Raw genomic sequence first — 9,413 nt, 5'->3', positions numbered from 1 at the left:
GGTACTGAAATTGTTCTCTGGAATAATCGGGAAACTGTCGTAGGTTGCGATGGACTTTAACAGGAAACATGGCGAGCACATCACACACCACACTGTGTGTGTGTGTGTGTGTGTGTGTGTGTTTGCAAAGAAACGGCAAAAAGAAATTTTGTAAATAATATTACATTTTGTTAAAAAGTGTTAATTTCCCCGCTGTATGGAGACGTTTGGGCCACGCTGTAGTTATGTTTTTTTATTCTTCAAATCTGTTAGAGGCTGTGATGGGGTTTGAACCAAAATTAAGATATTCTGCTCATAACACACATTGACATCTCTTCTTTCAGAAGACATGTTTTACCAAAATAATGAGGAAATATTGATTTATTTATTTTAAATTTCCTGCAGAGATCATGTTGAGCAAAGATCCAGTTTAACAAACACAGCAGTAAACGCAGTCAGTTTGCCTAAGGATGTGTAAAACCTCGCTAGCGGAGTACAATATCAGGATTTGGTAATGTTTTTCAAGATTTAAACGACGTAATGAAAAGGACATGATACTCCTGCTCCGTCACCTCATCATCAAAACAGAGAAGAGCGCTCACACACTCTGTACAGATGACGGCGCACAAAGATTTAAACTGTTTAAATGTCACAAGATGTGCATGTTTGGTCTTTTTCCCAAAACACTGCCATGAAGGAATTCATGTCTGTGAACCTCTGTTTTCTCCATCAAAATATAACCTGTCCCTCTTTAGATAAAAGAACCCTCTTCATGTTTAGCAACTGAGAAACTTAAATATTACACTCTATTACTATGCCACTTTAATAGGAACACCTGTACACCTGTTCATTTGTGCAATTAACCAATCAGCCAATCATGTGTCAGGAGTGCAATGTATAAAATCATGCAGATTCACATCAAATATCTGAAAGAAACATCAGAAAATATCTCGGGGATCTCAGTGACGTTTTGACTGTGTCATGGTTGTTGGTTTGAGGATTTCAAAAACTGATGATCTCTTGCTGAAACCTCCTGCAGTCTCAGAATGGTGCGAAAAACAAAAAACATCCAGTGAGCACCAGTGAGGTCAGAGGAGAAAAGCCAGAATGGATCGAGGCTACAGTAACTCAAATAACCACTCTGTACAACCACGGTGAGCAGAAAAGCATCTCAGGACAAAACCTTGATGTGGATGGGTTACAGCAGCAGAAGATCACATCGCATTGCACTTCTGTCAACCAAGAACAGGAATCTGAAGCTACACAGACTGGACAGATGGAGATTGGAAAACGTCACCTGATCTTTTTACTGTCCAGCTGTTGTTCTGAGATGCTTTTCTGCTCACCACGCTTGTAAAGAGTGGTTATTCGAGTTACCGTAGCCTTTCTGTCAGCCTGAACTAGTCTGGTCATTCTCCTCTGACCTTCTCTCATCCACGAGGTGTTTCTGCCTGCAGAACTGACACTCAGTGGAAGTTTTCTGTTTTTCGCACCATTCTGTGTAGATGAAAAAGTGATATTTTTTATACATTCTGGAGATTCTAAGCTTCCTTGAGGACGGTCAATCATACTAATGCATTCTATCTTGATTTATATTGGTGTTGGTATTATTATATACTGCACTAAGCAAGTGTAAAAGTGTGTTTTGATTAAAAGTTTCCCCCTTTTATATACTGAAATAAATCAGTATTAAGAAGGCTGCATGGGCGAGTGTGTGGAGTTTTCAAAATATGTAATTTTCTTTTTTCCATACATACTATGTCATACACTAATGCACAACAGAGATGTGTGTTTAAATAAAAAAAGGAAACTGTGCAGTGTGTTTAATTATATTTTCTCATACTGTACAAACTGTAGTTACAGAGAAAAGTGTATTAATGTGATGAGTGAGATGATCCTGTCCAAAAATATCAGCATATCATACACCATCATCTTTAAGATGTGTGTGTGTGTGTGTGTGTGTGTGTGTGTGTGTGTGTGTGTGTGGTGCAAGATGATATCACACACATGCAGATATCTAACCGAACTTGCAAATAAGATCATTAGTGCAGTTAGAACTGTTCTGTGATCAGCGTGATGGTGTTCAGCTGTGATAAAAAACAGAAGCGAGTGTGACTGAGTGGAAATCCCGCGAAAAAAACTTCCCCTATTATACACACTGTATGAAAGCGGTGCATTGTCTCCTCAGACGATTTGCATGTGTGTGTGTGTGTGTGTGTGTGTGTGTGTGGGTGTGTGTGGGTGTGTGTGTGGGTGGATTGGTGGATGAGTGGTTATGTTGTGTAAGTCAGAGCATGTTCGTACCTCCTAATGGGGACCAAGCGTCCATATAATAGATCAGAAATATGTGATGAGTTTGACCTCATGGTCTCCATAAGGAAGAAAGAGAGAGAGAGAGAGAGAGAGAGGAGAAGAGAAGAGAACTCTTCCTTGTAGAGACCATGAGGTCAAAGTCATCACATATTTCTGAACTATGAAGAAATTCATGTTTAATTGTTATTAATAATAATAACTCACAGAGACAGAAGTGAGTCTTGTGTGTCCTGAGCTCAGGGGTTTTTAAGAAAACATTACATTTAAGACCCTAAAGAGTTCTCTGGTTTTTTCAGTGTGAGGGAACGGTTCTCTGAAGAACCTTCAACAAAGTGCTTTCTTTACAGAAAAAGGTTCTGCTTCTGAAAGCTCCTTTATAAAGAGCAGGAACCATCCAACAGACTCCTGAGGAAACCTGCAGGTGCTTCATTTAGCTATTCATCTGCATCACAAGGCAATACTTATAGAATTAAAAGATTACAATTACAAGTGTGTGTGTGTGTGTGTGTGTGTGTGTTTCATCTTTTTATAGTTGACCAGATGTCACCATATTAATGCATAAATATGTGATAATTAAGATCTTTTGATCATGTGATCTCAATTCTTTTGTTTTATTTTTTAATTCATTAAAAAATAACTAACAGAGAATTTCTTTTCCGTGTGTGTGTGTGTGTGTGTGTGTGTGTGTGCAGCCTCGAATACTTTGCATTATAGTTATACCCACCTCCCCAAACACACACACACACACACTCCTCCTCCTCCTCGGTGTTACCGAAGAGCTCGCGCGCCTCCCGGTTGGTGTGGGCAGCTCGCGCTCTGTGTAGTGACCCCGGTTTGTCTCACAGGAAAACCTCCACATCTCTGAATCTGGTGTGATAATTGCGGAGTCTCCGCGTGAAAAAAAAAAAAAAAAACGCGACGCGTGAGCGCGAGACTTGCGTTGCGTGAAGAAGTGCGGTGCGTTTTAACCCGTGCGTCAGAAGAAGCGTGAAGAGCTCGCGCTGTGGACCTGCGTTTTCACCCCTACGGATTTTATCCCACATTATTTCGCTCCGGTGTGTGTGTGTGTGTGTGTGTGTGTGTGTTTCACCAGTTTTCTGCTTTTTAACTAACGTGGAAGTGTGTGTGTGTGTGTGTGTGTGAGGTGAGGAAGCGCGAGACCGTCGTTTCACTGGATTAAAGCTTCAGGTAGGAGAGAGAAACACACCTTTACACGGTTCAGGGTTTAATGATCTCACCTTGATTATATAATTATAATAATAATAATGATGATGATGATCTTGGTGTTACAGGTCAGTGACTTTACACCGTCATGTCGGGTTTATTTTCGACTTTTGAAACTCGTTTTCTTGGCTACTGATCAGAATGTAAAGATCTTTATGTTATAAATAATAAAAGCGGTAGTGAATGTGTGAGAAACCTGCGCGTGCCGCTGAGCACGCAGACCTGCACAGGTTACAGTCACACTGGACAGAAGAGACAAAACACATTTCATTCTTCTTCTGGGAGCAGATCTCAGATCAGTTGTGTGTCTGTGATTAGATCAATTAGATGGAATAGAGTTGAGAGAAATGATGATGATGGTGATCATGATGATTTTTGAGTATTGTGAGTGTTGTGTTGTGAGTGTTGTGTTGCGAGTGTTGTATTGTGAGTATTGTGAGTGTTGTGAGTATTGTGAATGTTGTGAGGGTTTCTACTGTGAGTATTGTGTGTGTTGTGAGTTTTGTGAGTGTTGTGTTGTGAGTGTTGTGTTGTGAGTGTTGTGAGTGTTGTGAGTATTGTGTGTGTTGTGAGTATTGTGAGTGTTGTATTGTGAGTGTTGTGTTGTAAGTGTTGTGTTGTGAGTGTTGTAAGTGTTGTGTTGTGAGTATTGTGTGTGTTGTGAGTATTGTGAGTGTTGTATTGTGAGTGTTGTGTTGTAAGTGTTGTGTTGTGAGTGTTGTGAGTGTTGTAATTGTTGTGTTGTGAGTGTTGTGAGTGTTGTGAGTATTGTGTGTGTTGTGAGTGTTGTGTTGTGAGTGTTGTGTTGTGAGTGTTGTGAGTATTGTGAGTATTGTGAGTGTTGTGTTGTGAGTGTTGTAAGTGTTGTGTTGTGAGTGTTGTGAGTGTTGTGTTGTGAGTGTTGTGAGTGTTGTGTTGTGAGTGTTGTAAGTGTTGTGTTGTGAGTATTGTGAGTGTTGTGAGTGTTGTGTTGTGAGTGTTGTGTTGTGAGTGTTGTGAGTGTTGTGTTGTGATTGTTGTGTTGTGAGTGTTGTGAGTATTGTGAGTATTGTGATTGTTGTGTTGTAAGTGTTGTGAGTGTTGTGTTGTGAGTGTTGTGTTGTGAGTGTTGTAAGTGTTGTGTTGTGAGTATTGTGAGTGTTGTGAGTGTTGTGAGTGTTGTAAGTGTTGTGTTGTGAGTGTTGTGAGTGTTGTGCTGTGAGTGTTGTGAGTGTTGTGAGTGTTGTAAGTGTTGTGTTGTGAGTGTTGTGAGTGTTGTGAGTGTTGTGAGTGTTGTAAGTGTTGTGTTGTGAGTGTTGTGAGTGTTGTGCTGTGAGTGTTGTGAGTGTTGTGAGTGTTGTAAGTGTTGTGTTGTGAGTGTTGTGAGTGTTGTGTTGTGAGTGTTGTGAGTGTTGTGAGTGTTGTAAGTGTTGTGTTGTGAGTGTTGTGAGTGTTGTGAGTGTTGTGTTGTGAGTGTTGTGAGTGTTGTGAGTGTTGTGATCAGTACTCTGAGAGTAATTGCATTGTAACCGCATGTTAAAATCGTTTTTTTTGTACCAGTTCTTCCATTTTCATTTCTTTTCCTGTTAAACTCTTGTTATTTTTTAGTAAAGTTTGCGTTATATTTACAAACATACAGTTTATAGAATGTGGTGTTAATGGTTTCTTAGCGAAATTAAATAGTGTGTCACATATCACACACCAATAAAACGCCTTTTTGCCATAATATCCCTGATTTAGAAACACAATTATATTCTATATATACTACATATGTACTGTATCCAGCTCCAGGTTATAAAATCAGACGATAAAAAGGATTATACAGCTGTATTATTCCAATATGTGTCCTTATATACCAGGGTTGCCAGGTCTGTGTAGAAAAAAACAGACAAAAATTAAACAAACAAGTAAAAGCTCAGCAAAATCAGCCTCTTCCACACTCACTGCTTCACGGGAAATGTTCAGAATATTTCAAAGAAAATGCTGCGTTTCTTGATTATTGATGATTTATTTGTGTGTTTGTTTATTTTTTTAGCTGCAGACCTGGCAACCCTGGTGTAAATGCAGAAATATTAAATAGTATTAAATCAGTTTTCTTTACTAAAGCTCTAAATTTTCTTGTACGATTGCAGATATAATACATAAAGAAGAGTTCTGAGAAACTAATTTGCGGAGATGTTTAGCAGCGTGTTGAGCGTTTTCATGGCAGTGATGATTTTTGTGTCCCTGTAGAAGTCGGGTTTAATTTTATTTACACGTTAATATGTTTGAAAGTGTGTATAAGCTATATAAAAGTGTGTGCAAGCTCCAGACCTGGCAGCACACACTTCACACACTTTGTATTACTTTCCCAAGGACACAGAGCTGCAGACTGACAATGTGACACTGTTTTTCTGATTATCTGGACAAAAATATTATTAGAGTGATGAGATATTACAGGAGGAGAGAGACACGATGAGAACGGAATTTGAACAAAGACTTTGTTGTGTGTAGAAGTGAGATTGCGATAGAATTTCACCCAAAAGCTGCTTCAGACTTTTAAAGCCAAGCATAATAGTTGTTTTATCTTTTCGGCATGCCTTTGCGAATAAATTTCATCTACTCTGAAATCCCTAGAATGTGTGTTGGGGATGTTTGAGGAAATTGGAGCGCAGGTGGAGGATCTGCAGGAACATTTTTACTCCAAGGCTATGAGTAAATTACAGAGAACCTGCCCATCCCCAGTGTGTGTGTGTGTGTGTGTGTGTGTGTGTGTGTTTAAGTGAAAGGCATACACATCACCCCAGTAACCTCCACAACCCTCAGTCAATACGCCTCAATAGAAAGGAATGTGTGTCTCAGCGTGGCTGCCTTTTGAGGACAGTTCAGCGGTTCACCAAACGAGAACCCGAGTGAGAACTGTACAGTCTGTTAAACCCACAAAAACCCAGAAGACATTTCAGTATTCAATACAACAGTATAGGAAATAATCAGTCCACTTTCTGCACTTTTATGTCTTTATTTAATCTCAGTTTTTTATTATTCAGGAAGTGCAGTGAGGAATGTAAATCTAGACGTCTCAGACATTAAAGGGTTGAACTGGCTAACACTGTGGATGTTGTACTGAGTCTATAGACAAGCTGAATTGTGTATGTTAATGTGATTCGGATGTTCAGAGCCGTGTGAGGAATTAATGAGCTCCTCGTCAAGCTGGTGGTTCAAACGCGCTCCTTCAACACGTTATCGCTTCCAGAGTAACAGCTCATTTACATGAACTTGTACTGTGTATGCTCCACTTACAATAAAACACAGAGTAAAAAAAATGTGTGTAATCTTTAATCTATAAGGATATGTTTATTTAACACTTCTGGAAGGAGTCTCCAGTGTCAGCGCTTTGTAGCAGTCAGAAGTGAAGCTGTAAATCTTCAGGACAGAGTTTACTGTTTGTGGTTTCTTGTGGGTTTTTTTTGTTTTATAAAAAGGAGAGACGAGAGAGAAAAACTGTTCATCACGTTATGGAAGTGAGAACAGGAACTAACTTGTTTTACAGACGCTCCACAACGTTAAATGTATCTCTAAACAGATAAATTGTACGACTTGTTGTTCTTTAATAAATAAAAAGTTTGAATTGTTGGTAAATTGTAGTGGTATAAGAGAAATAAAGCACCTGTTATAGGAAAATACTCAGCTTCAGGGTGCTAACAGTAACTCCAATTCATCACACCATCCCATCACACACACACACACACACACACACACACGCACACAGTGTTTATTAATTACATAAAGCGACTTGATGGGAAAAATTTCATTGCCAAAAATTGTCATTGTGCTTGAGAAACATTGTCCGATCTAAAAGATAATTTGAGTGTACAAAATGAAATGTGTTTTAAACACAGTGTGCTGAAGGTCAAGTGATGAGAAGTGTTTTTGTTTTTTAGTTTTGCTGTTGGAATAAAAATTGTGTTATCATGACCACTCTAGAACGCACACACAAGCTGAAAAGTCTTTTATACTCGTCTAATAATTTGTTTTTTCGTTAGACTCGTGCTGCTGTTCCAGGTGTTCTTTGTGTTTTTCAGTTACTTTTGGTTTTCCTGTCTGGTCGAGGCGCTCGTCTCGAATTCATTCTACCTGCACGTCAACATGCAGACAGTGCAGAACTGGAACATGGCCGCTTCATGACCTTCTGCCCTCCGTGCTTTACGCCTGTCACTACAGCTCAGTGAAAAGCCTTTTCCTCTTTTTGTAGCGAAGCTAAAATATCGAGGCTTCATTCGGCCGTGCGTCCGGTCGCCGTGTCGGGATACACAAGCTCCGGCTCGTCTGAGATTGTCGACATGCACGGTTCTGTGTTTGATCAGCTTGAGGTCATGAAGACATTGAGTCTTTGTTAGGAAAAGTCTGCAATGGCAAGCAAACTGTGTGCACGTGATTCAAAAACGACAAACTGAGAGGTCGTGACATTCAGAAACAGGAGGGAGAGAAAATAAGCCGTGAGTAATAACCACCAGTGGTACATTCTGCAGATGAAACGTTGGATGTTAAGGTGTGAAGTTTATTATGCAAAATGAAAATGCAGTGCTTCTAACAAGTTGCTGAACAGTAAGACACACACACACACACAGGTGCACACACACACACACACACACACACACACACACATTCACACACACACACATACAGTAGGCGTTCACACACAGATGAAATTCCACAGTAGTTTAAGAAGTGAAAAGGGACATTCTTTCAGTGAGGCACACACAACAATGTGAGAGAGAGAGGTGGAGAGAGAGGGAGAGAGAGAGGGAGAGAGGGAGAGGGGGAGAAAAAGAGAGAGAGGGAGAGAGAAAGAGAGAGGGAGAGGGAGAGAGAGAGAGAAAAAGAGAGAGAGAGAGGGAGAGAAAGAGAGAGGTAGAGGGGGAGAAAAAGAGAGAGGGAGAGAGAAAAAGAGAGAGAAAGAGAGAGGGAGAGAGAGAGAGAGAGAGAAAGAGAGAGGTAGAGGGGAGAGAGGGAGAGAGAGAGAGAGAAAGAGAGAGGGAGAGAGAGAGAAAGAGAGAGAAAGAGAGAGGGAGAGGGGAGAGAGAGCTTTAATTTGATCTCATTTGCTGAGGTTTAAGTGTTAACACAGGGAGACTTAAACCTTCTCACTTGTACAGACATGTTTTATTTTTACGTTTTTACACAAACTTGAAGTGAACTAGGATCTTGATTAGATAGATGAGTAATAATTATTGGTTATAAAACTTTAATTCAGTTTAAATTTAGTACGACTTGCTCAGTATACACTTCATCTCTCACTTTATAAAATTCACTTCGTGCTCCTGTGCAGCACGCTGGCTTTAAATGCGCTTTATAAACAAATGTTGTTGTTTTTTTCTTAATTGATGAAACTAACAAATGAGTGAAAGAACAAATTATTGCAAATATCTGAATTCATTCAAAAACTTGGATTTTAAAACCAGTTCCTGTTCATCAAAGTAAACTCAAATCTTTTTTACTAATGAGTTTATTTTTAGCTCCGTTTAATTGGATGCATTAGATTAACACTCTGTTAATGTATAAAGTAAAAAATATAAGCAAGTATCCATTACAGATTTCACCTGTGAATGTTTTTGACATTTATGATTTATGATTTTGACATAATGTACAATGATGTTTGGGGTTTTCAGAGAGTTTTTTTTTCAGAGAATTTTTTGCACAATTATACAAAAGTATAATTTTGTGTGGATATTTAAATACATGAAGAAATTTCACATACTGTTTTACAAGTGATGTCTGAAGATGATGCATGTTTATGCATTTCTCACAATCTCTGTCTCTGTCTGTCTCTCTCTCTATTGTCTCTGTCTGTCTCTCTCTCTCTCTCTCTCTCTGTCTCTCTCTCTGTCTCTCTCTCTCGCTCTCTCTGTCTGTCTCTCTCTCTCTCTATTGTCTCTCTC

At 39.4% G+C, this 9,413-nt stretch overlaps 1 protein-coding gene across 3 annotated transcripts in view; it reads left to right on the top strand.

Moving 5' to 3' along the window:
* Window positions 1-3,040: 3,040 nt before the first annotated feature.
* Window positions 3,041-9,413, top strand: part of adgrg1 (adhesion G protein-coupled receptor G1) — a 22,465-nt gene continuing 16,092 nt past the window's right edge. For 2 of the 3 annotated variants that reach the window (XM_053238304.1, XM_053238302.1), the window contains exon 1: window positions 3,041-3,480. The gene's annotated coding sequence lies outside the window, so the exon portion shown is untranslated. Of the gene's footprint in view, window positions 3,481-5,001; window positions 7,971-9,413 lie in introns of those variants that run through there. The other variant, XM_053238303.1, reaches the window with a different exon arrangement.

Source organism: Pangasianodon hypophthalmus, chromosome 11 (genome assembly GCF_027358585.1).
Source record: "Pangasianodon hypophthalmus isolate fPanHyp1 chromosome 11, fPanHyp1.pri, whole genome shotgun sequence".
NCBI classification, from domain to species: Eukaryota; Metazoa; Chordata; class Actinopteri; order Siluriformes; family Pangasiidae; genus Pangasianodon; species Pangasianodon hypophthalmus.
Note: the sequence above shows the minus strand (reverse complement) of the source record. Positions and strands in the feature narration are given on the sequence as shown.